The sequence below is a fragment of the Coccinella septempunctata genome, chromosome 8, assembly GCF_907165205.1.
Source record: "Coccinella septempunctata chromosome 8, icCocSept1.1, whole genome shotgun sequence".
Classification (NCBI taxonomy): Eukaryota; Metazoa; Arthropoda; class Insecta; order Coleoptera; family Coccinellidae; genus Coccinella; species Coccinella septempunctata.
Window position 1 is genome coordinate 10,751,634 of NC_058196.1, and position 24,981 is coordinate 10,776,614.

General features: G+C 35.4%; 2 protein-coding genes across 3 annotated transcripts in view; one reads left to right on the forward strand and one right to left on the reverse strand.

The window, feature by feature from the left end:
- Positions 1 to 24,981, forward strand: part of LOC123318935 — a 537,083-nt gene that overhangs the window by 506,738 nt on the left and 5,364 nt on the right. The window lies entirely within an intron of this gene.
- The window catches only part of LOC123318930 (C3 and PZP-like alpha-2-macroglobulin domain-containing protein 8), a 1,198,665-nt gene that overhangs the window by 178,401 nt on the left and 995,283 nt on the right, over positions 1 to 24,981 (reverse strand). The window lies entirely within an intron of this gene.

Genomic DNA, 24,981 nt, shown 5'->3' on the forward strand with positions numbered 1-24,981 from the left:
CTCAACCTATTTACTGTGCTGGTCGAGCATTCTCCACGAAATAATGTAACATTTCAGTTCATAGGGAGGGATAGATTACAACAAAATCCTATTTAGCAGGATAATAGAACTAAAAGCTGAAGTCAGTTTTTATATATCTGCGATAGAAGTGATGAAGCGACACATATTTCAAAATTAAATACCTGAAATTTGGAAGCGCTCGGTAAATCACTAATTCGGCATCACATTCAAAAGAAATAATTTCAGCAAGAAGGTGAATTCAATGTGGCAAAGGTCATTCAGACAAATTTTTATTTGCAGGATAAATTTTTTAAGAGTAAAATAAATTGTACCGCGGGTAGAACATATAATATTCGGAATGTCAAAGACAAAGCGTTTATGAGACTTTCATTCTCAATATAATCTATTGTATTTGAATCAGTTTATATTAATTTCAGTTATTCATTTTGTTGTATTTGTGAAAAAGGAGGAAACAAAAGCATGTAGACAAACAAATGTATTCTGCACTGCGAATTATCAATTATGAAGTCTTCATGAACACATGTACTGAATTTACATGAATCAGTGTTGAATCCAGACAATTTTTTTCGGAAGGGTATTTCAAGTGTTGGAGGTGGAGTAGTTAAGATTTGTTTCAATTTTTACGCTGCATTATGGAAGTCAAGTGAACAGCCACTGAAGCTATAGCCCCCTAAAAAGTGATTTTGGAAGCCACTTCTTTCAACTGCTTTTTGTGTAATAGGTTTTTTGATGAATGAAATTCATTAGAATAATCATGAAACGAAAAATAACATGTTACGAAGGCGTAGAAGTGCCACATAATAATTAAAAAATATTTTTAATTCAGTTAAGTAATTATATTTTTAATAAATATTGAACTTATTTGAGAAAATTGTCATTAGGTACATGTTTTTGAATAATTATAAAATTATGGTCATAGACAGGTAGAGGCAAGGTTGGGCACAACCTCCCTCCACTCCAGTACTGAAATAGTAACCATAAAATAACATTGAGGTCCCAGGCCCTCTCAAAAAAAAAAAAACGGCTACTCCAATGTAAGGATTTTATGTATACAAAAGGTTCTTGGATATCTTCTGCGTTTTTCTCATGAGAAAGTTGAAACTACAGAGTGAGAACCACATAAAGCTCGTTGGAAATCACCTCTTCATTGAAGAAAACGCAATCCAGAACCATATTCCTTATCGATTTCCATTATGTACCTGTACCTATGTACCTACATATGGAAAACTAGATATTATAACAGATTCTGTATATCCAGAAAGCCGAATCTGTCATGGAACAGCCTGGATAATATTTTCATATCACATACATTCATTACATATGATTTTATGCAAGGAGAGTTAAATAATATCAAAGAATATCCTGTATAAATAACAATCACATTCATCATAAATGTACGAACACACAATATTAATGAATTTCATTTCAGTGTTCACTAAAACATAAACACATTGTATTACGAAAGCAAAACCTCTCATCAATCCCACTGTATATATGGAGAAATATTCTATGTCGACGTAGAACGCCCTGTGCATCTAATCTCTATATGTTTCGAAGAAAATTTTACTAATTTCCGACTTTGAACTCGGAATTTAGTTAAACTCCGACTTCAGAGTCGGAATTTAAGGAAAAATATTATGTGGCCTTTCTACGCCTTCGTAACATGTAAAGTATTTCTGGTGACTAAATGATTCCAACTACACTCATCACCACTTCTGCAGTACACTGCGTTAAAATGGCCATAAGGCTGTGTAACCATTTGTCCAATAGAGAATCAATGTACAGGGTCGAACTGATATAATATATCGAATCTAATTTCTACACTCGTATCACACATAGCATAATTGAATAACGTTCTTTGCATCTCTAGTAGGTTCTTTTCAAACTACACGAGATGGGGATATAGCCCAGTAGAGAGGGCGAAATAAGTCGTGTCTGAAAGAAAAAATTCCGAAGTTAAAAGTTAATCACAGTTAGGAGTCAAACTGACTCCGCTTGTACTGGAAATATTTTTTTGGGCGCACGGATCAGCACGCGCTGGAGTAACCTCGAATCTAATACATATTTACTGTCACTAATATGCTCAGAATCTCGAATCAATGATCAACGTTGTTTTCATAACATTGTTTAGTCGAGAACTTCATTTTTGAAGAAGACGTGCAACTGGAAATTTAGAATTATAATTTTAAACATGAACAATTAGGTATGGACACAGTACTAACACTCCATTCACTTTTTTTTTTGCACTGGTTAACAGTAGTTAAACACTACGTTGCCACAACTAATATCAACAATATCTTTGCTTATATTCATTATTATCAGAGTTTTTGATTATTACTACCAAAATGCCTATACCGAAAGTTATTGAAAAAAGTTCTCTTCAGAATTGAGGGCCGCTCATTCGAATAGTAACCCCGATAAATATTCTGAAAACTTCAATATATCAGACAGTATCGAACATATTCAATGTAAGTAAATTCATACAATGTTTTATACAAATCTAAACGACTTTTATTTTAGCTGAACGTTTCCACAATTAGGAATATTGTAAGTGAAGAGGATGAAAAAAACATTTCCCCCTATTGGGAGACCCGAAAAGGTGGAGGCATTTGAGGAGTTTATATCTTTAGAAAAGCCTTGCAACGGCAAAGTTATAATATTTTGAAAAATGAACACTTCAGTATTGACAGGCTACTTAATTATGCAAACAATAATTCGGAATATAATAGGGAACGGACATCATAAAATAGAAAGGCCTGGATAAGTTGAGCTCAGTGTGCCTAGATTAGGCAAAAGGTGCACGAGTTGAACTCTTTGGGTAAGATGATCCTTTTCGATTACTGACTCATGGAAATGCCATCTGGTTGAATTTTATGCCATAACGTTGCCTCTACCACACTTCTACCTCAGTCAATTTTTCAGTACAGTGCAAGCGAACAGTCGATATTCACAGAAAAAAATATGAATTGTGACCGCACAATCAAAGATAAGGTTAACTTTAAGATTATGCTACTTTCGTTGTGGGTGGTTGATAACAATGATTTTTATATTTGTTGCTTCCTTATATGCTTATTCTAGATTTTTTCTTGACTTGAAGACAATAGGGTTCGCATAGGTTATAATAGCTGTTGGGTGGAATTCAGCTTCATTTTCAAAAAGAAAGAAAACTGACGAGCTGTTCAATTCAAATAGATTGAATATCATAAAACAAAAACTTAGAGAGTGGACTGTATATATTTGAATTCATTAGTTAATTCCCAACACTGGATGAAAAGGATAAGTGTCCCCAAAAGCAATAAGAAAATTCTTACCTTAATGAGCAACTTAGATGGACCTTGATGATGTCTCCACTATCCATGAACAGAGTGATCGAGCTACCGTCATCACATACTAGTTGCTTCAGAACTCGTATAGCCAAAAAGTCTGAAGGCTTCATATCATAAGTGACGGTGTTCAATTCAAACTCGATTATAGGTTCGTTAGGAGATGGACGCCAATAAATATGTTGATATTTGCGATCGGAAGGGCACACTAGAATCTGCCTATACATTTTCTCAATGTCCGCACAAATAGCTATTGGGTACATTCTAAACGATAAAATTATCAGAATGTCCTTTTGTAATTTTGGGCTACTCAGCAGCCGATCATTTAATGACGAACCCGATGCATCCAGATCAGATGCATTGAAAACAACCCCAAGTTTCGAGCTAGATTCCTTACGAACAACATGATGTGGTATTACATATTTATTGGAAACTTGAGTAGGTGACATGTGATTCAATTTCAAATATTCTAACATAAAATCGTTGTATGAAATGAAGGAATCTTTATTTTTCATGAGTCGATTTTCGAGTGACAAATACAATTTTAATGATCTATTTGAATTATGCGAAAGCACAGGAGAGGATTCCTCCAACTTGAATGGAAGAGCTACCCTGTATCTACCACTTTCATCACGTGAATGAGTAGATAGAAAGTGTTTTTCCACGTATTCATCGACAGGATCAAAAACAGAAGCATCTGGTATTTCCTCCAGTGTCCAAAATCTTTGTAACTGATCACTGATTGTGTCAGATTGAGTGAAAAGAATTGATTTACTCAGAGAGAAAGATTCTTCTATGGGTCCGATGATTGTCCAACCGAAAAAAGTGTTTACGGCCATTGGATATCTAGAAGATGAAATTCGACCGTCCCGATCGAAAACAAGAGAATAGGTATCCGCACCTAACAAAATTTCAATCGGTTGAGAAACATAAAAAGTTTCATCAGCTAAATTTAAATGTTGAAAATATTCAATGATCTCTTGTGGCACGGAAGAAGAAGGAATTTTATTTGTAATTGTTGTAAGTATGATTGCATGAACTTGAAGGAATTTTGATCCAGTCTTATGATACAACTTACAATCAACTCCACCCAGAAGTGTAGTGTTCATTTGACTAACACCTGAGATTAAAATATTTGCAGGGTGAACCTGCAAACCTAATTGTTCCACGAGTTCTTGACTTATTGCCGATATTTGAGAACCAGGGTCTAACACAGCCCTAACAGATACCATGGAACCGTCAGCGAATTCTATTCTAGCTTGAACAGTACCCAACAGCACTTGACTAATCTGCGAAACAGATTTCCGATTGATATGATATGAATTAATGATATTACTCGAAGAGGTGGAAACAGATTCTGAAACCCGGGTTCCATCAGGATTTGCTTGCTGCAAAAGATCAGATGGGCCGTTTGAATGATTTCCAGATTCTCTCGGAAGAGATTCGTTTTCAGGGTGAAGGCTGGTGTGATGACGATTGGACTTGCATACCCGACATGATTTCCTAGAAGCGCAATCCTTGAAATTGTGAAGTCCAAGACAGTTATAACAGCGTTTTGAATTTTTTAGAAAATCATATTTAGCTTGTCTTGACAATCTTATATATGAAGGGCAGGCGAATAGTGGATGTAACTCATTGCGTTTCGGACAATAGAAAATTCTTGTGTTACTTGAACGAGGTGAAGGCGCTTGATTTTGATTGGGAACGTTCGAATTAGCTAATAACATTTTGGTCTATTCCTTGAGGAATTAAATTAATTATGAGGTGAAGGTTTGTTAGAAGATTTCAGAGAGTTCTGCTCACAACACTCTTGAGCCTTGAGTTGCTGCGTAACAAATTCTATCAGCGTTTTATATTCCGGAATTTCGGATGAACCTAACTGACCTTCAAACGTTTTTCTCGTGTATGGATCTATGTTGCGCAAAGCTAATGAAAACAACAAAAAATCAGATAGATCCTTAATACCAAGTGCCTTTATTGCATTAACTGACGTTTGATGGCAATTTAAAAATTCCTTTAGATGGGCCGCTGAATTATTTGTTGAGGCCTTGAAATTCAATATTTCGTTCAAATATATATTAGCTAGCATTCTTGGATTTTGATAACGAGATTTTAAGGCTTCATAGGTTAAATCATAATTCTCGTTGGATAACTGCAAACCTGAGATTACTGTAAGAGACTCATTTCTCAGATACGATTTCAAAAGTTGGAACTTTTGAATGGGTACTAGGCTATCATTTGCGTGAACTAAAGAGTTGAATAACTGAAAGAATTCAGGCCATTCAGAACTCTTCGCAGAGGAAGGACGAATATTTATTTTGGGAAGCAAAAGCGAATCAAAATTAGAATGTGAGTTCTGTGAAGTTGAAGCAGAATTCCATGTTTCTTGACGTTTCAAAGAAAAGAATGAGCCCTTTATGTGAGCTACCAATTCAGCAAACGCTAACTCCGTTTTTGCTGTGTCTATACGTTCGTCCGTTGATAATTCCGAATTGATCTCAATAATTCTTTCTTGCAATTCTTCAAACTTTGTCTCGTAATAAAGAACCTTTTCTCGATATGCTTGTAGTTCACACAAACGTGCAATATCGTAGTCTTTTATGTTGTGCCAAATTCCGGTAACTATTGAAAAAAGTTGGCCCTTTTATCGACCAACTTATTCAACACGGTACTGCCTGTATCTGTTTTAGTCTGCATTGTGACAAATATTCTTATTGAAAAAGAGATGCAATCAGTAAAAATGTGAATTGAATATAAACAATTTAGTGGAAACAGATGTGAACTCTTCTGATTCGATTATCCGTCAGCTGTGGATGTTGCCAAATTGTGAAGTTGATATGAGATTCAGGAATTTTGAATGACCGAAGTGATCGGAATGAATGAAAAGGCTATGAAAAATTTAAAATTCTGAAATTGAGCTTAAATAACCGGCCTGTGGGACCAAAACGTGTTGGGTGGAATTCAGCTTCTTTTTCAAAAAGAAAGAAAACTGACATGCTGTTCAATTCAAATAGATTGAATATCATAAAACAAAAACTTAGAGAGTGGACTGTATATATTTGAATTTATTAATTAATTCCCAACACTGGATGAAAAGGATAAGTGTCCCCCAAAGCAATTAGAGAATTCTTACCTTAATGAGCAACTTAGATGGACCTTGATGATGTCTCCACTATCCATGAACAGAGTGATCGAGCTCGACAAACGAACATGGAAATGGAGAATCCTTGGAGTCAGGGTTGCTAACAAATGGATCACACTTATTCTTGTGTACCCTCTGAAGGCTACGCTACTGGTAACAATGACTAAAAATCACCACTACGTATCGAATTTATTTCCGATGTTAAACTTGAAAATATCGGAAGCAAAAAAACGATTTTGTGGTTGAAACCGTTTCAACATGAATATTGAACTTGAATAATATTCAGGATTCAATTAGAAGCACTTTGAAATACTTATTATTTCAATTCAATTTGGAAGCAGAATTAACGATGTGATATCGAATTAATCTAATCTCATATTGAATTGGATGGTAGCAAACATGTGTCGTATTTCCTTCTTGGGTGGAATCAAAGGAAAAAAGAAACGGAAAATAAACACAGCTGACAGACAACATGTTGAAAGAGACGAAGAAATTCGGGATTTCTCCTATACGAAAAGGGTTCACATCTGAATAATGAATCATAAACAATGAATTATAAATTCGCGACATTTATTTTTGAAATACGTTCACTTGGCGTGAACAAAACCGCCCACTTAAAATTACGACAATTTTACAAAGTTACTGATTTAACCCTTAACCACTAATCAAACGTCTCAGAGACGGCACGACCTTATCCTTTTCGTCAGATAACCCTTCCCTTTCAACTTATGACATTGCCCTTCCACGTAATTTATCATTGTACCACACTAACTCAGTACCCCGAAGTTGATTGTCGTGCATAGCCTAGATTTTAGATAGCTACCGTCTTTGAGTCGTATCATTAGTGATTTAAAATTACGATGCATTGCCGACCTAGTTCGTCAAAAAGTGTAAAACCATCTCATAAAAATTTCGAGGAACAGTTGTTGCAATGGTTTGATGAAGCTGGAAGTGACTACAGTGAGTCCCAAGATGAATGTGCTGAAGAAACATTTTATTGAAAGTGATCACCAAACGGATTCTGAAGAAGAAGGTGAATAATTTTTGCAAGTGTGTTACATAATATGCTTATTATTCAATTTTCAACAGGTGAGAATTATGTATCATTATATATCAGTATATTGAAAATACTGATGATATATTAGAAGAGGAAGAAAAAGCCATCTCGAACTATTATTATGGAAAGAATAGGTTTAAATGGGCTAGTGAGTCTCCTGTTTCCAATAAAGTTCGTCGTCTACGAGAAAATATTATTGTTCACTTACCGGTACTACGCCTTCCAAAGAAATTTGTTGTATTATACTTGAATGGACTAATAATAAAATTGAAACAGAACGAGCCATACACAGAACTGAAAATTCTTCAACGCTGAAGAATCTTGGCAAAAAAGAATTGTACGCATTGTTTGGACTTCTCACATACACAGCCGTTTTCAAATCAAATAACGAAAATGCAAATACTTTATTTGCTACCGACGGAACTGGTCGAGAAATCATTAGGTGTATCATGAGTAAAGAGAGGTTTGCTTTTTTACTCACGTGTCTTTGATTTGATAATCCTGATGACAGAGCAATGAGAATGTTGACTAATCCAGCTGCTGCAATTTCTCAAATATTTGATTTGTTTGTTCGAAAATGTCAGGAATGTTATACCATTAGAGAGTCGGCTTGTGTGGACGAAATGCTGGTTGGTTTTAGAGGAAGGTGTCGATTCAAAATGTATATTCCTAATAAACCTGATAAATATGGACTAAAGATTATGTGTTGTACGGATGCAAGAACTGGATATTTTTACAATGGTTACAGCGAAAAAACTACGCTGTTCATTTCATGACTGGACCATCATGTACACAAATGCGAGGTCGATCAAGAATAAGCTGGATGAATTGTGCGCAACTGTTTCCCTTCTGAAACCTGAGATTATTTGCATCACTGAAACTTGGCTACATGATGGTATTCCAGATAGCTGCTTCAAAATTCCAGGGTTCGAACTATATCGTCGTGATGGTGACATCAACGTTGGTTTTGATGGAGTTTGTATATATCTCTCACATAAGATCGTGAGATCATTCAGGGTTCAAGCCCATGTTCATGACTTACCCGGTATAGATAATCTATTTCTTCGGCTGACTACCGATAATTTTTCCGCATTAATTGGTTGCATATATCGCCCCCATGCTTCCACTTCAGATTCCCTTCTTTGTGAACTCATGATCTCTCTTTCGCTTGCTAATCGGAACCTCATAATAACTGGAGACTTCAATTACTCAGACATCGTGTGGACCAATGGTCCGGCTTCGCCGTCGTCATCCAGCTCCCTGTCTGCATCATTTCTCTCAGCCCTTGAGGAGGCCGGTCTAGTTCAGCTCATTGATCGCCCAACACGCTATTGTCACGGACAAAACCCCTCCACCTTGGACTTAGTGATAACCAATGATAAGGACCTTATCTGCGGTGTACAGTATCATCAGCCGATCGGGCGTTCTGACCATTCTGTTATATCTGCTCGAGTTCAATTTTCCTATGTCCCGAGATTAAAATCAATCGTAAAAACTCACACAAAGATTGACTTCGACCAGCTGAGGAATAATTTATCTGGCATAAATTGGGATGAGGCTCTTAGTTGTGAGGATGTCGACGCTAAGTGGGACTCATTTCACAATCTACTCTCCAATGAAATGAAATCTTGTTCGCATACAAGGACCACTAGAGTTAATCCATCCAAACCTTGGATAAATGAACGTATTCTGAGTGTTATCCGTACGAAAAGAAATCTATGGCAGCGATACCTACGACGTAGAACTAGGGAAGATTACGACAATCATCGCCGATGCTCCAACCGTTTGTCTGCTCTCCTCGGTGATGCCAGGAGAAGTTATGAGGATCGGATTGCCTCCTCGAGGAACCGTAAAAAATTTTTCAAACATGTTCGCTCGATGCTTAATTCGAAGGTCACTATTCCTTCGTTGCGTAGAACACCTGATGATGTTTGTCGCAATGACGATGAAACAGCTGCTGTATTTGCTGAGTGCTTTGCTGAGGCATTCACTCGAGAGCCTCCTGGGGTTGTGCCGGAGGTTGGGGCCGCTCGGTCTGCTGCTTCTTTGGACTGTGTCGAGGTGACTGAGGAGGAGGTTGGAAGATTGTTGAGTCAGCTTGATCCCTCTAGCGCCCCTGGACCAGATGATCTTCCCGCCATTGTTTTAAAATCTTGCGCCGATCAGATTTCCAAGCCTCTGACTGAGATCATCCGTTCCTCTTTTAGTTCGGCTCGGGTGCCGAAGGCATGGCGTTTGGCGAGAATAACGCCTATCTTCAAGGCAGGAGACAGACACTCAGCATCCAACTATAGGCCTATCAGTCTGACTTCCATTGTGTCGAAGATTGCTGAAAAGGTCATCTGCTCGCGCATGCTACCTTTCTTGATCTCCAACAAAACGATACCCGACTGTCAACACGGTTTTGTTCCGGGCCGCTCGGTGATAACGTGCCTGCTTGAGTCCCTGAATGCATGGACTAAATCTCTCGATTCGAATAATCCTGTTGATGTGGTATATTTGGATTTCTCAAGAGCATTCGATCGCGTTCCCAGGAGGAGACTTCTTCACAAGCTGGAACATTTCGGCATTAGGGGGGAGTTACTTCGTTGGATCGAATCATTTCTGAGTGAACGCCGGTTTGCGGTTAGGGTCGGTGCATCACTGTCCCAGAACGAGCCTGTAACGAGTGGTGTCCCACAGGGCTCTGTCCTTGGGCCACTGCTTTTTCTGATATACGTGGCTGATCTCCCACTGGCTGTTTTGTCTTCTTGTTCCTCTTACGCAGATGACTTTAGGATATTTGCCGAGGCGCGTTCTTCTACGATTCAGAGGGATCTGAATCGTATAGCTGAGTGGTGTCGTGAGTGGCTTCTTCCCCTGAATGTTGGGAGGTGCAAGGTGCTTTATTTGGGAAGAAACAATCCACGCCGATGCTATTACATCGATGATGTTCCTCTTCAAGCTGTCGAGCGACACAGCGACCTCGGAGTGATTGTGTCGTCGGATTTATCTTGGTCTGCTCACATAGATGGGGTTGTCGCGAGGGCTAGGAGAGTGCTATACTTGATCCGGAAGGCATTTCCTCGGTGTTCGGTAGGTTCGGCAAAGATACTATACAACAACTATGTGCGACCTATCCTGGAGTACGCCGGTCCTGTCTGGGCGCCCACATTAGTGCGTGATCGTGAACGTCTCGAAAGAGTTCAGCGTAGTGCAACGCGAGTGCCGTTTGGTGTTGTTCGGCCTTCTTATCAGGAAAGATTACGCCTCTTCGGTCTCTGTACCTTTATGGAACGTCGCGAGCGTGGCGACCTGATAATTACATATAGAGCGCTGAATGGATTGTTCGGTTGTGACCTCCAGCACCTTTATACTCTTAATACCAACAACCTTAGAGGTCATCAGCTGAAACTTTATCACGAAAAGTATCACACGATTCACAGACAGCATTTTTTGACCAACAGGATATTCGACAGGTGGAACTCCCTACCGGGCTACATTGCTTGCGCTCCTAGTCTGAATGCCTTCAAGAACCGTTTGGATGCACTTAGCTACTAATTTTGTTTTTTTTTTTTTTTTTTGTGACTTCAGAGCTTATTGCGTGCATTTGATATATTTCTTTTTCTTTTAATTGTATTTCATGAGAGTTTATAGGTGTAAACCTCCTCTCTTTTCTTTTTTTAATAATAATAATAATAATAATATATACAGGTAAAGATTCAAATGGGAGAAATTTACTGAACGAAGATAAAAAACTCAGCAAACCAGCTCAAAGTGCTCTGCGCCTAACACAACCACTATATAATACAAACAGGAATGTGACATTTGATAATTGGTTCACATCTATAGAAATTGTCAACATACTAAAAAAAAAGAGGAGAAACCCTTCAGTTTCTACCAAGCAGCAAAAGAGAGGTTGGATCTGCATTATATGGTTCCACAAAAGATATTACACGTGTTTCGTACGTGTCAGAAAAAAATAAGGCTGTTATTTTAGTATCATCTTCTCATCACAATAAGAGCGAAGATTCAGAGTCTGGAAAACCTCATATTATTCTAGATTACAATTCAACAAAAGGGGGAGTAGACGCAATTGACGAGAAATGTTCGAAATTTTCCTGCAGTCGTAGGTCTCGTCGGTGGCCACTCACGATATTTTATAGACTTTTCGATATAAGCACTGTCAACTCATACTTTTTGTATAATAGTTATTCAGAAAATTCGCAGATAGAAATATCTGATTTCATGAAAAACCTCGCTCAAAAACTAGTATTACCACATCTGCAGAAGAGGTCGAAAAATCCAAAGCTGGTTCGAAAATTACGACTTAGTATTTTGGAGATACTAGGTGAAAAAGGAGCTGAAAATATCCCTGAAAGTAGTGTAGAAAGATTAGAAAAAAGAAAGAATTGTTCTATCTGACTGTCGACGGGATAATTAAGGTAAGAACTGAAAAAGGTGTAATTTCAGTATATGATGAGGGGGACATAGATAGCTTAGTTTGAAAATTGAATTGACAGTTGTAATATTCAAATATGTATGCTAAATCGTATTTCTAAGTTTTGATTTTTGTACACTTGTCGGGGTTATTCATAATATCGATCGGCCTACACTTAATAAAGAATTTTTGTTTTTCAATCTACATGAATTTATATTTTCGTTTTTATTTTGTAATCATTTTTCACATCTACCGTTGTAATTATTTGATGGATTGCTTCGAATCAGATTTGGATGACAGAAGGAACGAGTATTTTGATGTTGATGATGCTAGAAAAGAGTTTGATTCTGATAAACTCCTAAATTTGGTACATTTTAATATACGTAGTATACAAAAAAATTACAATAATCTGTTGTTATACTTGAATGCCTTGGATCTCGATAAATTACATGTGATTGTTCTGTCGGAGTGTTGGGAATTGTTTGAGGAATCTAATTTTAATATTCCTGGTTTCAATGTATATTATAATTGTTCAAACTACAATAAAAATGACGGCTTATTCGTGTATGTAAAATCGTCTATAGATGTGTGTGTTGAGGTTGTACATCTGTCAGAAACTAATCTGTTACATTTAACCTTTGATTTGAATGAAAAAAAAAATAGTTTAACTGCTTCATACAGACTCCCTTCTACTAGTATGAGACTTTATATTGAAGAATTGCAAGATTATTTAGCGAATATCGTCTTCGTGGATGTTGAAATTTTTGTGGGTGACATAAATATTGATATTGGTGGTGAAGCTACTTTAGATAGTTTAGCATATCAGGCATGTATGGGGCAATATGGATTCATTTCTCAGATTAATTTACCTACGCGGGTTACTAATATTTCGGCCACATTAATTGATCATATTTTTGTAAAACTCAGAGGAAACACTCGTAAATCTTTAATGTTGTGTCCAGAAATAATCAAAACTTCGATCACCGATCAATGGGCAGTTTTTCTGACGCTCAGGACTGTGTCCATTGAAAGGCATGTTGTACATGAAGCCCCAACAAAAAAGACCTTCATTGATAGAGACAAACTAGTCTCTCAACTGATGAATGAGAGCTGGCAACAGGTCTTTGATAGCTCGAATCCTCAGACTGCATGCACTAACTTTTTGAATTCTTTGAAAAAATATATAGAGAATTCAACATATTCAAAAAACATTAAGACAAAAAATTATAAAAGAAAACAACCTTGGATTACAATCGGGCTTATAACATCTATTAAACGACGCGACAAAATGAAGGTATGGCTGAGAAAGAATTTTAATCCTGAAAATAACCGAAAATTTTGTGAGTATAGAAATTTGCTGAATAATTTGATAAGGGAAACAAAGGAATCGTATTTTGTAAAAAAATTTGAACTAGCAGGTAATAATGCTAAGAAATATTGGGAAACTGTGAATGAAATGAATAATACATATAAGATCAATTCTGATATTCCCCCTAAAATAGTTGATGAGGATGGTTGTACTCTCACTAAGTTGGAAGAAAAGGCGGATGTGTTCAACAGGTTTTTTGTTGATGTTGGTAAGCGATTAGCTCAAGGTATTACTAGATCTTCGAATTCTAATGCTTTGGTAGTTCCTCCGAATCCCTTTTCTATATTTCTGGAGCCGGTTGATGAGAATGAGATTGTAAACACTATCTCCTCACTGAAGAATGGTGCCTGCCCTGGACTAGATGGTGTTGCTTCATCCCTTATTTAGCGGATTTACATGTTTGTTTCGAAGCCTCTCGTACATATAATTAATTTATGCTTTTCGAATGGTATAGTACCATCTGAATGGAAACAGTCGCATGTAAAATGTGTTTTCAAGTCAAGTAATAGATCTCAAATGACGAATTACCGTCCAATCTCGATTATAAATAATTTCGCGAAAATATTCGAAAAATGTCTTAAAAAAAGATTGACCTCGTTTCTTGAAAAAACTGATATGCTGAGTGACAAACAATTTGGTTTTAGGGAAAACATATCAACCAAAGATGCTATACAAGAACTCATTGGTGGGGTCATTCATAATATGGATAAGAATAAGAAAGTCCTTTCTGTTTTTTTGGACTTAACAAAGGTCTTCGATACGGTGGACCATCGTTTGCTTTTTGACAGATTGGAGAATGCTGGTATCAGGGGTGTTGGATTAACGTTATTTAAGAGTTATTTGGATGGCCGGTTTCAGTGCGTCAAGATGGGAGATGTATTGAGTCAACCACTGCTGGTTGATATTGGTATTCCACAGGGAACTGTATTGGGTCCAACCCTTTTTCTTGTTTTTATTAATTGGCTGCTTCGTGTTTCAAATCTAGATATTTTGGCCTATGCAGATGATTCTGTTATAACCTTCAAAGGGGACACATGGGAGGAAGCTTATCAGAGTGCAGTGGGGGGATTGAAGTTCATTTATGATCAGTTGTCACACTGCTTGTTGAGTTTGAACACCAGTAAAACAAGATTTATAGCTTTTTCACTTACGGCGTCTGATCAGCCTGACTTTTGGTTTATAAGTTTGCATGTGGATGGGTGCGACCGATTGGGATGTTGTTGCCCGACAAAAGGAAAAACTATGTCAATTAAGTATTTAGGTGTCCTCGTTGATCAGCATCTAAGATGGGGTGAACACGCTGCCTATCTTGTCGGGCGACTCAAGAAATTGTTCTACATATTCTATAACACCAGGAGTGTTCTATCCAGGGAAAAATGTTTTCGTGTTCATGAGGCACTTGTATTGTCAATATTGAGATACGGCATTATAGTGTGGGGTGGTGTGAACAGGAATAACATGGGTTGTCTTGATGTTGTCAATAAGGCCATAATTAAAACAATCTTGAAAGTTGGTAGAAGGTTTGGAACTAAGAGACTTCATATAGAATCTGGAAAATTGAGCTTGAAACAGCTATACATCTATGAAGTATTGTTATATCAGATCAAAAAGAAAAAACAATTTGTTTACCACGAGTTTCAAACCAGACAGGATCTAGTTGTTCCTCGGTTCCATAAAAAACACTTACAGGGGAGTCTGGCATATTATGACCCCAAATTGTATAACCTCCTTCCCCAAGAACTTAGGGCATCATCGCTAAATGTAAAAAGCAGAGTTTTTAAATACCAGCTCCGGAATTGTGTGATTCTGAATTCTGATAGATTCGAAGCTACCCTATTGGAGTAATTTTGTTTTGGATATACATGTCGTTCAATTAGTCATTTATCTTTGTGTTGCTTTTTCTGAGTTTTAGGGATCTTTGAGAAATTTTACAAGCATTATATGGTTATAGGGAGAAGTTTCATCACTTGTGGTTGCAGGGTATGACAGCATACAAGCTTGCTTAGGCTGCATATTCCTGAAAGATTGTTCAATATTTATTTTGGTTGTATACCTTTTGATGAATAAATTGAAATTGAATAAATTGAAATTGAAATCTGCTCTTATAAAAAGAAAAGAAGGAAGGCATATGTGTGTTATGAATGCCAGAACCCAATTTGCATAGAGTGTGCGAAAAAAGTATGTCCGGAATGTGCATCAAATTCGTGATGAGCAGGCATTGTCGAAAATAGAGCTCCGCTGAAACAAGAATAACTTCGAGGTTTTTGGATGGAGAATTTTCATTTTTAGGATTTTTCAAGATGTAAGATTGATGTATCCACTTTAAAAATCGAAATCGCGATTCATGATACACGGGGTGAAAAAATCGCTTTCAAAGTTAAGGATGACAAAATCGTGAAAAATCAATTTTTCAAATTAGAACCCCATTTTTTTATGGCAGATATTGAATCTACGTTGAAAAATAATGTTAGTGTATGCATCACACCCTTGCCCTAAAGTGGATATTTTCTGAGTAATTCACAAAAAACTGTTTTTCGTCTTGAATTTTCAGCTATTTCTTTTCCCTTCACGCCAAAAAGATGAAATCTTCAGGAACTGTTACTTAAACCATGTTTTAGATTTTACTACCCTAATATGCAAGAGAAAAAAGTTACAGGTTGTTCCTAAATAGATGGCGAATTTTGATTCGAAATGTATCGAAAACCTCTTTATTTCAACTAATCGGCCATCGGTTTTCTCTCCAGTGATAAATAAATAATTCCTTATGAACCATATGCAAAAACTTACCATGTTTTACTTTTTTTTAATGATAGATATCATTAATTACATCTGCCAAATTCCTCTTTATTCAGTAGCATTTTGTGTTTACTATTAATTTGGTGATAATTCGTATTAAGTTATAAAATCGATCACTATGCCTAATTTTACCAATGAAGATTATTTAAATCTCATTCTACTTCATGGAGAATGTAATAAAGTTGTAGATAGAACGATTCGACTGTTCATTGAGAGGTTTCCTGACCGACCCAGACCAACGAGAGATACCATTAACAGAACAATGACAAACTTGAGAAATGTCGGATCTTTCGTTAAGAAAACTATACACAGAGAAAAAAGTGAAGTAGAAGATGAGAAAAAGGAAATTACAGTTCTTGCATATTTTCGTGTTTATCCTCAAAATTCTCTCAAAGATGCCGAGATTGATCTGGGATTATCTCAATCGAGTGTTTGGAGAGTATTAAAAAAACATAAAATGCACCCATATAAATTCAATAGGGTACAGCATTTGAAGGAAACTGATTTCGTCAGGAGAACAGAGTTTTGCGAAGCTATGATGATTCGATATCAAGAGAATGAAAACTTTTTGGACTGTATAATTTGGAAAGATGAATCTGAATTCACAAAGAATAGTTCTTTCAATAGGCATAACAGTCATTAGTGGGATGAAGAGAACAACCACCACTTCAGACAATGGAACTTTCAAGAGACCTGGAGTTTCAATGTTTTTTGCGCCTTCAAAAATAATGCAATTCTCGATGTCCACATTTATGATAGGACACTTTAACTGGTAAGATAGAACACGAGACATGATTGCATTATTTCAAGAATGTTCTCCCTTAGGAAATAGATATTCTGGCATATTGACTCAAATAATTGAGCCGCTAGTACAGAACCGTAATGACTTATGGTATCAACAAGATGGCGCGAGTTATATATCCGAGAACGATGAACTTCGTTGGAAGATCGCAGGAAGTGCGATCTCAGCATCGTCTCATTTTCCTTAAACTAGGAAAGTGTACCGAGGTTATAAAATATAATTTTATCATCATTGAATCAGTTCTGACATAACTTTCACTGTATATACGTATTGTATGAAATATAGCTTTTTTAAAACGCTTTTCCTGCCTTAATAAATATAACTGGCGCAGTCGACGGAGTTTCACGGAGTTTTCATTGTGAAAAACTTTAGAGTTCTACCCTCTTTTTGGTGAAACGAGAACCTACCCACAGCAGTTACAGTCAATAATCCATCCAGGAGGAAAAAGATAATGCGGTTGTGGATAATCATAACAAGGTGGTGAGCGTATTTTTATACTCAGAGGTCAGACTCCTCTAATCCTAGTATTGACTCTGTAGCGGAAAACAATTCTGAATTAGAGACAGATTTGATAGAATTATTTAATAATCTTTCACTTAATAGTAATAATACAACTTTCAATATGCCTAACGCACCTGAAAACTTTGATATCAAAAATTTAAGCATCATTTCCGATTTCGATGGGAATCCGAATAAATTACATAGGTTCATTCAAGCTTCGCAAACAATTTTGAATCAGTATTTTGATGTTGAAAAACAAAATAACTTCCAAAATGTGTTGATATTGAATGGTATTTTGAATAAGCTTCACGGCAAAGCGGAAAAAGTTGTCGCATGGAGCTACCAGTAATTGGAACGACATAAAAAATTCACTTCTATTACATTTTGGTGATCAACGAGATGAGAATTCTTTTAATCAGGATCTAGTTAATCTGAGGCAAAACTTCGGAGAATCTCCTCATGACTTCTATGAAAAAGTAATTACATTATTAAATACAATTTGTAATTATATTGATTTGAAATGTGAAGTTGGATATAGAGCAAGTAAAAGAGACTTTTTCCAAAAACAAGCTTCAAAAACCTCTTTAGCCGGTTTAAGAGATCCTTTGGGTCCGATTATTAGGGCTATGAGGCCTAATTCTTTATCTCAAGCTCTACAATTCATTATTGAAGAAGACAATATAAAACATTGCCAAAAATCTAATCAAACGGTAATAAATAATTCCAGAAAATTCATGAATTATAGTAATCACAGAAATAATTCAAATAATTTTTCAAAATTTCGTCAAAACTTTTCCACAATGGTACCCATCGAACGACAAAATTTTGTTACGAATCAGCAATTTCCTAGTAGACCCATTACTATTCAGAGAAATATAAGTTATAAAGAGCCGAAATATTTCAGTAACGCTCAAGTTTTCGGAAAGCAGCAACAACCTGCACCTACTCCAACGAGTATATCTACTAATCATACTAAACAAAGAACTGAACCAATGAGTACCCCAACAAATAATAGATATTTTACAAACAGGCAAAATCAATCCTTTCCTCAGAAACCAAATTTTATAAGTGAAGAGCTTTTTAATACCGAGTATCATAATAATCCTCACAGCTCTAAGGGAGAATTCGAAAATGACGAAATTGCTGAAGATTACGAACAAAATTTTCGGAACGTTTAATTTGAGACCCACAGCACATAATAGAATTTCATGTTTCTAATAGTAAACGCGAATTACCTTATATTGAAATTAAAAATCCCCCTCTTAAATTACTAATCGATACAGGATCAACAAAATCTTTTATTAATCCAGATTCAGCTAAAAAATATTATTCAAATTTCATATTCAAAGAACCATTCACAGTCTCAACAGTCCATCAAACCTCTCATCATCAATTTTGTGCCAATATTCCTATATTTGCTGAGTTTAATAGACATAATGAAAATTTCAAATTCTATCTATTCAAGTTTCATAATATTTATGACGGTTCAATTGGATTAGATAATCTAAAACTATTGGATGCATCACTTGATTTTCATAGTTCTAAGCTCAACACTCCTTTTTCAACAATGCCAATAAAATCAAGAATCAGCAAATAAAGCTCCATTCAAAATTAAAATTGATGCGAATTCTAGAATCATTGCTAAAATTCCAATCAAACACCTATCTGGTGACGTGATAATACCGAAACGAATTATTTAATCTTGTGAAATTTCTGAGATTGTAACTTGTTCTAAAAATGGCCTAGCAAACGTAGAAATTTGTAATGAAACCAATGAAGATGTTATCCTCATTTTAAATAAACCGATTGAATCAATTTCTATACAGAATAATTTCGAAATCTTTCAAATGGAAACTAATAATGATTCAGAATATATAAGCGTAGAAGAATCAATTAGAACCAATCATATGAATGAAGAAGAAAAATTTCATAATTTGAAATTATGTCGAAAATATCCAGATATCTTTAAGTTAGAGAATCAACCCCTTTCTTTTTCAAATCAGATAAAACACTCTATTAAAACTAAAGACGATATCCCTGTCTACACAAAATCTTATAGATATCCTTTAATTCATAAAGAGGAAGTTAAAAATCAAATAAATTCTATGTTAGAACAAGGTATTATCAGACCCAGCCAGTCACCTTGGTCATCGCCGATTTGGGTAGTATCAAAAAAAGCTGATGCATCTGGTAAACAAAAATGGAGAGTTGTCATAGATTTCCGAAAACTCAATGAGGAGACTATTGACGATAAATATCCTATACCTAATATAAATGATTTTCTTGATAAAATCGGCAAATGTCAATATTTTACAACACTAGATTCAGCTCGCGGATTTCACCAAATAGAGATGGATCCTGCTGATATTCCTGAAACAGCTTTCAATGTAGAGAATGGCCACTACGAATTCCTACGTATGCCATTCGGATAAAAAAATGCGGGTTCTACCTTTCAAAGGGTAATGGATAATGTACTCAGAGGACTTGAAAATTGTTTAGTCTATCTAGATGACATAATTGTCTTTTCAACATCATAACAAGAACATATTGTTAATCTTTCAAAAGTTTTCAAGAGGCTCTGAGAGGCTAATTTCAAAATTCAGTTAGATAAATCAGAATTTCTAAAAAACGAAGTAGCTTATTTGGGGCATATTGTAACAACAGATGGAGTCAAACCAAATCCAGACAAAATTCAAGCTATCAAAAATTACCCAATACCTAAAACAACAAAAGAAATTAAAGGATTTTTAGGGTTATTAGGATAATATAGAAAATTTATCCGTGACTTCGCGAGAATTACCAAACCTTTAACGGCCTCTTTAAAAAAAGGTGCAAAAATCGAGCACACCACATCGTTTATCAACTGTTTTGAATACTGTAAAAATTTGTTGATGAACGAACCTATTCTTCAATATCCGGACTTTTCAAAAGAATTTATTATAACTACAGACGCTAGTAATTTTGCCATTGGTGCAGTCCTATCACAAGGAAAAATTGGTAACGATAAGCCGGTCGCATATGCATCAAGAACTCTCAATGATAATGAGCAAAATTACAGTACAATTGAAAAGGAATTACTCTCTATCGTTTTGGGAAACTGAATAATTTAGACCTTACATTTTTGGCAGAAAATTTAAAATCGTAACAGATCATGAACCATTACAATGGCTTATGTCACTTAGGGAGCCTAATAGTAAGCTTTTAAGATGGAGATGGAGAAAACTCGAGGAATTTGATTTCGAAATTGTTTACAAAAAAGGTAGTTCTAACACGAATGCAGATGCTCTATCGAGAGTCGCGATTCACAACAATGATTTTCTTGATTATATGGAGAAATTCAATAAAGAGAGTTTTCCGAGAAAAATACGAATAACGATAACGAGTCGATGATTTTTAATTTGGAAGCAGCAGACGTTGAGGAGATATCATTCGAGAAATTTGAGAAGCTTTTTAATGCAAATGAAATATATTATTGTTCAACTGTGACCGAAAAAATTGGCAATTTATTTGATGCTCCGGAATCCTACTCCCTTGCTCATTGTGTATCTGAAGATTTTTATATGAATTAGGTAGGGTATTGCACTTGATTTCAAAGAAAAATTCGGTAAAGTTCAAGAACTCAAATCTCAGAATAAAAGAACTGGAGATGTGGCTGAAATTTCACACAACAAAAGAAAAATTTATTACTCAATAACTGAGGAATTTTATTATAATCAACCACGATATGAAACAGTATTCGAATCACTTTCCAATCTCAAAGAATTGTGTCAAAAAGACAATGTTAAATCCTTAGCATTACCAAAAATTTCATGTGATTCGGATGGACTAGAATGGAGAAAAATATTCAGTATTCAACTATATTTTTGCAAATTCCACCATAAACATTAACATTTATTACTTATCTCAAGACGATTCAATCAATTCCAAGAATATTGAAAATCAGTACGAATCGGATGGTAATACTACAAATTCCAATCACGAAAATCCAATTCAAGAAGTCCCCATTTCTGAGAAAATTTTGAATATTTTTGACAATCAAATTTTTTTCGAGCAAACAAAGAATTTTTGTTCAAATATCTACTAATGATTTGAAAAGGGAAATTATTGACTTTTTCAAAACATACTTAAGACCTAATATTCTTTACGCTTTGTATTCCAAAAAAAATAATTATTATAAAGAAATATGCGAAATTCTTAGAAAAATATTTAAACAATCCGCTTTCAAATTATTGAAGTGCAATGAAATCTTAGAAGACGTGGAAGAAAAAGACGAGCAGGTTAGAATTGTTAAATATATGCATGAGGGAAAAACAAACCACAAGGGAATTTCTGAAACTATTTCTAGAGTAAAGAGAACATATTATTGGCCTGGTATCCAAAATGATGTAACGGAGTATATTAATAATTGCGAATTATGTCAAATTAATAAATATGATAGAGACCCTCCAAATCAAAAATTAATGCTTACACCCACGCCATGTAAACCCTTCGAAATTGTGAACATTGACACTTTTCAAGCACAAAACAAGAAATTTCTTACAATTGTCGATGCCTTTTCGAAATACGCCCAAGCATATCCATTAATTTCTCTTACAGCTATAGAAATAGTAAGATCTCTTGTAATTTTCATGACGCATCACGGTTCACCGTCAACAGTAGTGATGGATAATGGAACAGAGTTCAAAACTAGTATTGTATCTGAATTTCTTGAACCACACCAAATTTCTCCTCATTATATCACAGTAAATAATTCACAATCCAATGGTATCATCGAAAGATTTTATTCTACTATATTAGAACATTTGAAAATTTTAAAAAGTAAAAACAATGATTCATTGAATATTGAAGACTTAATGCCCTACGCAATATTTGGATATAATAATTCTATTCATTCCTTGACGAAGCAGAAACCTATTGACATAATTAACGGCCATTTGAATAGTTAGGATCCCCTCAATATAGATGTAAACAAAGCCATTATTAATAACTATGTAGAAAACCATAAACAAAAAACTAGAGAAATTTACAAAAGACTGAATGAACTGATGGGGGAGAGGAACATCATAGAAAAGTAAAATCAAAATAGACATGATCCTTTAACATATAAACCTAGTACCATCGCAAACAGAAAAATTAAATCCGACATGAGAAATAAGCTCACTACAAAATTTTCAGAAGAGAGAGTACTACGTAATCGGAAAATTAAAATAGATAGTGATAAGAGAATTTTGCACAAACAAAACCTCAAAAAACCTAAAACTTAATCTAAGAAACTTTTTCAGGCTAATCCTAATGATCCTGGTGACAGCATAGGACATTCAAATAAGAAACCTGAAGGACAATCCGGGAGTCCTTCCAATTCTCCTAGGGAAAGCGAAAGTTAGAAGCAAATTTCACAGTTTCATACATTACTATGACCTTCAACCCATCTCCACACAGTTAAAATATTTAGAATTTCATTAAAAGACAGTATCTAATACTATTTCAAATACTTCAAGCTCCGGGTTTCGTACAGAATTGGAAAATCATAAAAAGTTTTATGAATATCAATTAAGCTCAGCAAAACAGAAATTGAAAAGTTTGATATCAATGGGAAGATCAAAAAGAAGAATTATTGATGGATTGGGAACCATAATAAAAAGTATTACTGGTAATTCAGATGCAAATGACGCATTACATTATGCTTCGGCATTAAAAGAACTTCAAAATAATCAAAAGGATATTATGTTCAATTTAAATGCAGGTATTTCATTAACCGGTGAAGTAATCGAAAATTTCAATCAAACTATTTCTGTCCTCAGAAATAATCGAAAAACAATTGCTTCCCAACTTGAAGGAATTTCAGGAAAATTTGATCAATCAAGTGATAATTTTTATATGTATATTCAGATTAAAAATCTCATGGACCAAATCGAAATATCTGTCAATATTATTATAGAATTAATCGATGAAATTGAAAACGCCATTAGTTTTTCCAGACCCGGAATATTGCATCATAGCATTATTAAATTATATTCAATTATCAATAAAACAAAAAATTTATATAGTTCAAGTAATCTGATATTCGTCGACGAGAAAGAATATCACAGATTTTATGAATTGATAAAAGTAGATGCATATTTTGTTGAATTCAGAATTGTTTTCGTTCTTCATTTTCCTATTGTACACCCCAAAGCTTTTTCTCATTACCATTTATTTTCAATCCCAACTATAAACAACACTATTGTTATTCCCAAAAATACCTATCTGACAAGCAATGAAAAATGGTATCAATACGCCTCTTCGCCTTGTATTGATTTACATCCACTATATTACTGCGAAAACGACAAACTCAATAATGGGCCAGAAGTAGAAGATTGCCTGTTCCAGCTACTGCAACTCCAAAAATCCACTGGTTCCTGCCAAAATCACCCTGTGGAAACTAGCAAGAACGTTGTCCAGCAGATTGGTAATGGAAGATTCGTCATGTTAGCTCCAACGGGGATGAAAATTCGCACAGTATGCAGAAGAACCGACGTCAGCACATTGAAGGGAAACTTCCTGCTAAATGTACCAAAAGGATGTCATTTCGAAAACTCTCAAGAAAAATTCTACAACGACAAGGATATCTTGAAGGGAGAACCGATGTACCTTCCTCAAATTGCTGCCGAGTTGAATGCAACAACCCTAACTGCATTCAAAATAAAACTTGAAGATTTTTCATTGGACCAAATACACAAATTGAAGAAGAAACAAGAGGAAATTCAACCCTTAATGGAAAAGCAAAAAAGTACCAAATCATTGCATGAAGTCCTGATGATTATCATTTATTTGCTAATTTTCATAATTATCTCCTATTTTGGATCAAGGAAAATTATGTTGTGGCTAAGATCCAGGGTTCCAAGAAATCAAACAGAAACAGGAGAATTCCAACCACGAGCAGTTCCACGAAATCAACCAGAGAGAGAAGAATCCCATGCTAGAGCAGTTCCATTCTTCACTACGTAGACACCTTTCCGAGGATGGAGGAGTTATATATCCGAGAACGATGAACTTCGTTGGAAGATCGCAGGAAGTGCAATCTCAGCATCGTCTCATTATCCTTAAACTAAGAAAGTGTACCGAGGTTATAAAATATAATTTTATCATCATTGAATCAGTTCTGACATAATTTTCACTGTATATACGTATTGTATGAAATATAGCTTTTTTAAAAACGCATTTCCTGCCTTAATAAATATAACTCGCGACTCCAGACAATTCACTCAATGTGTCAAATATCCTCTACAGGCTATTTGAAGATCGATGGTTGGCGAACAATGGTCCACATCTTCGGCCACCACGTTCTCACGATTTAACTCCTTTAGACTATTATGTTTGGGGTAGGATAAAAAATATTGTCTACTCAACTCCCCTGACTGGTAAAGAGGACTGCATAGAATGAGTCAGAAATGCGTTCAGGTTTGTTTAGATTTTCAGTTTTGAAACTCAATTTGGTTTTTAAACACTTTTGCAGAACTCTTCCTCCCGATGACATAAGAAGAGCAACGCACGAAGCATTCCTGAGACGT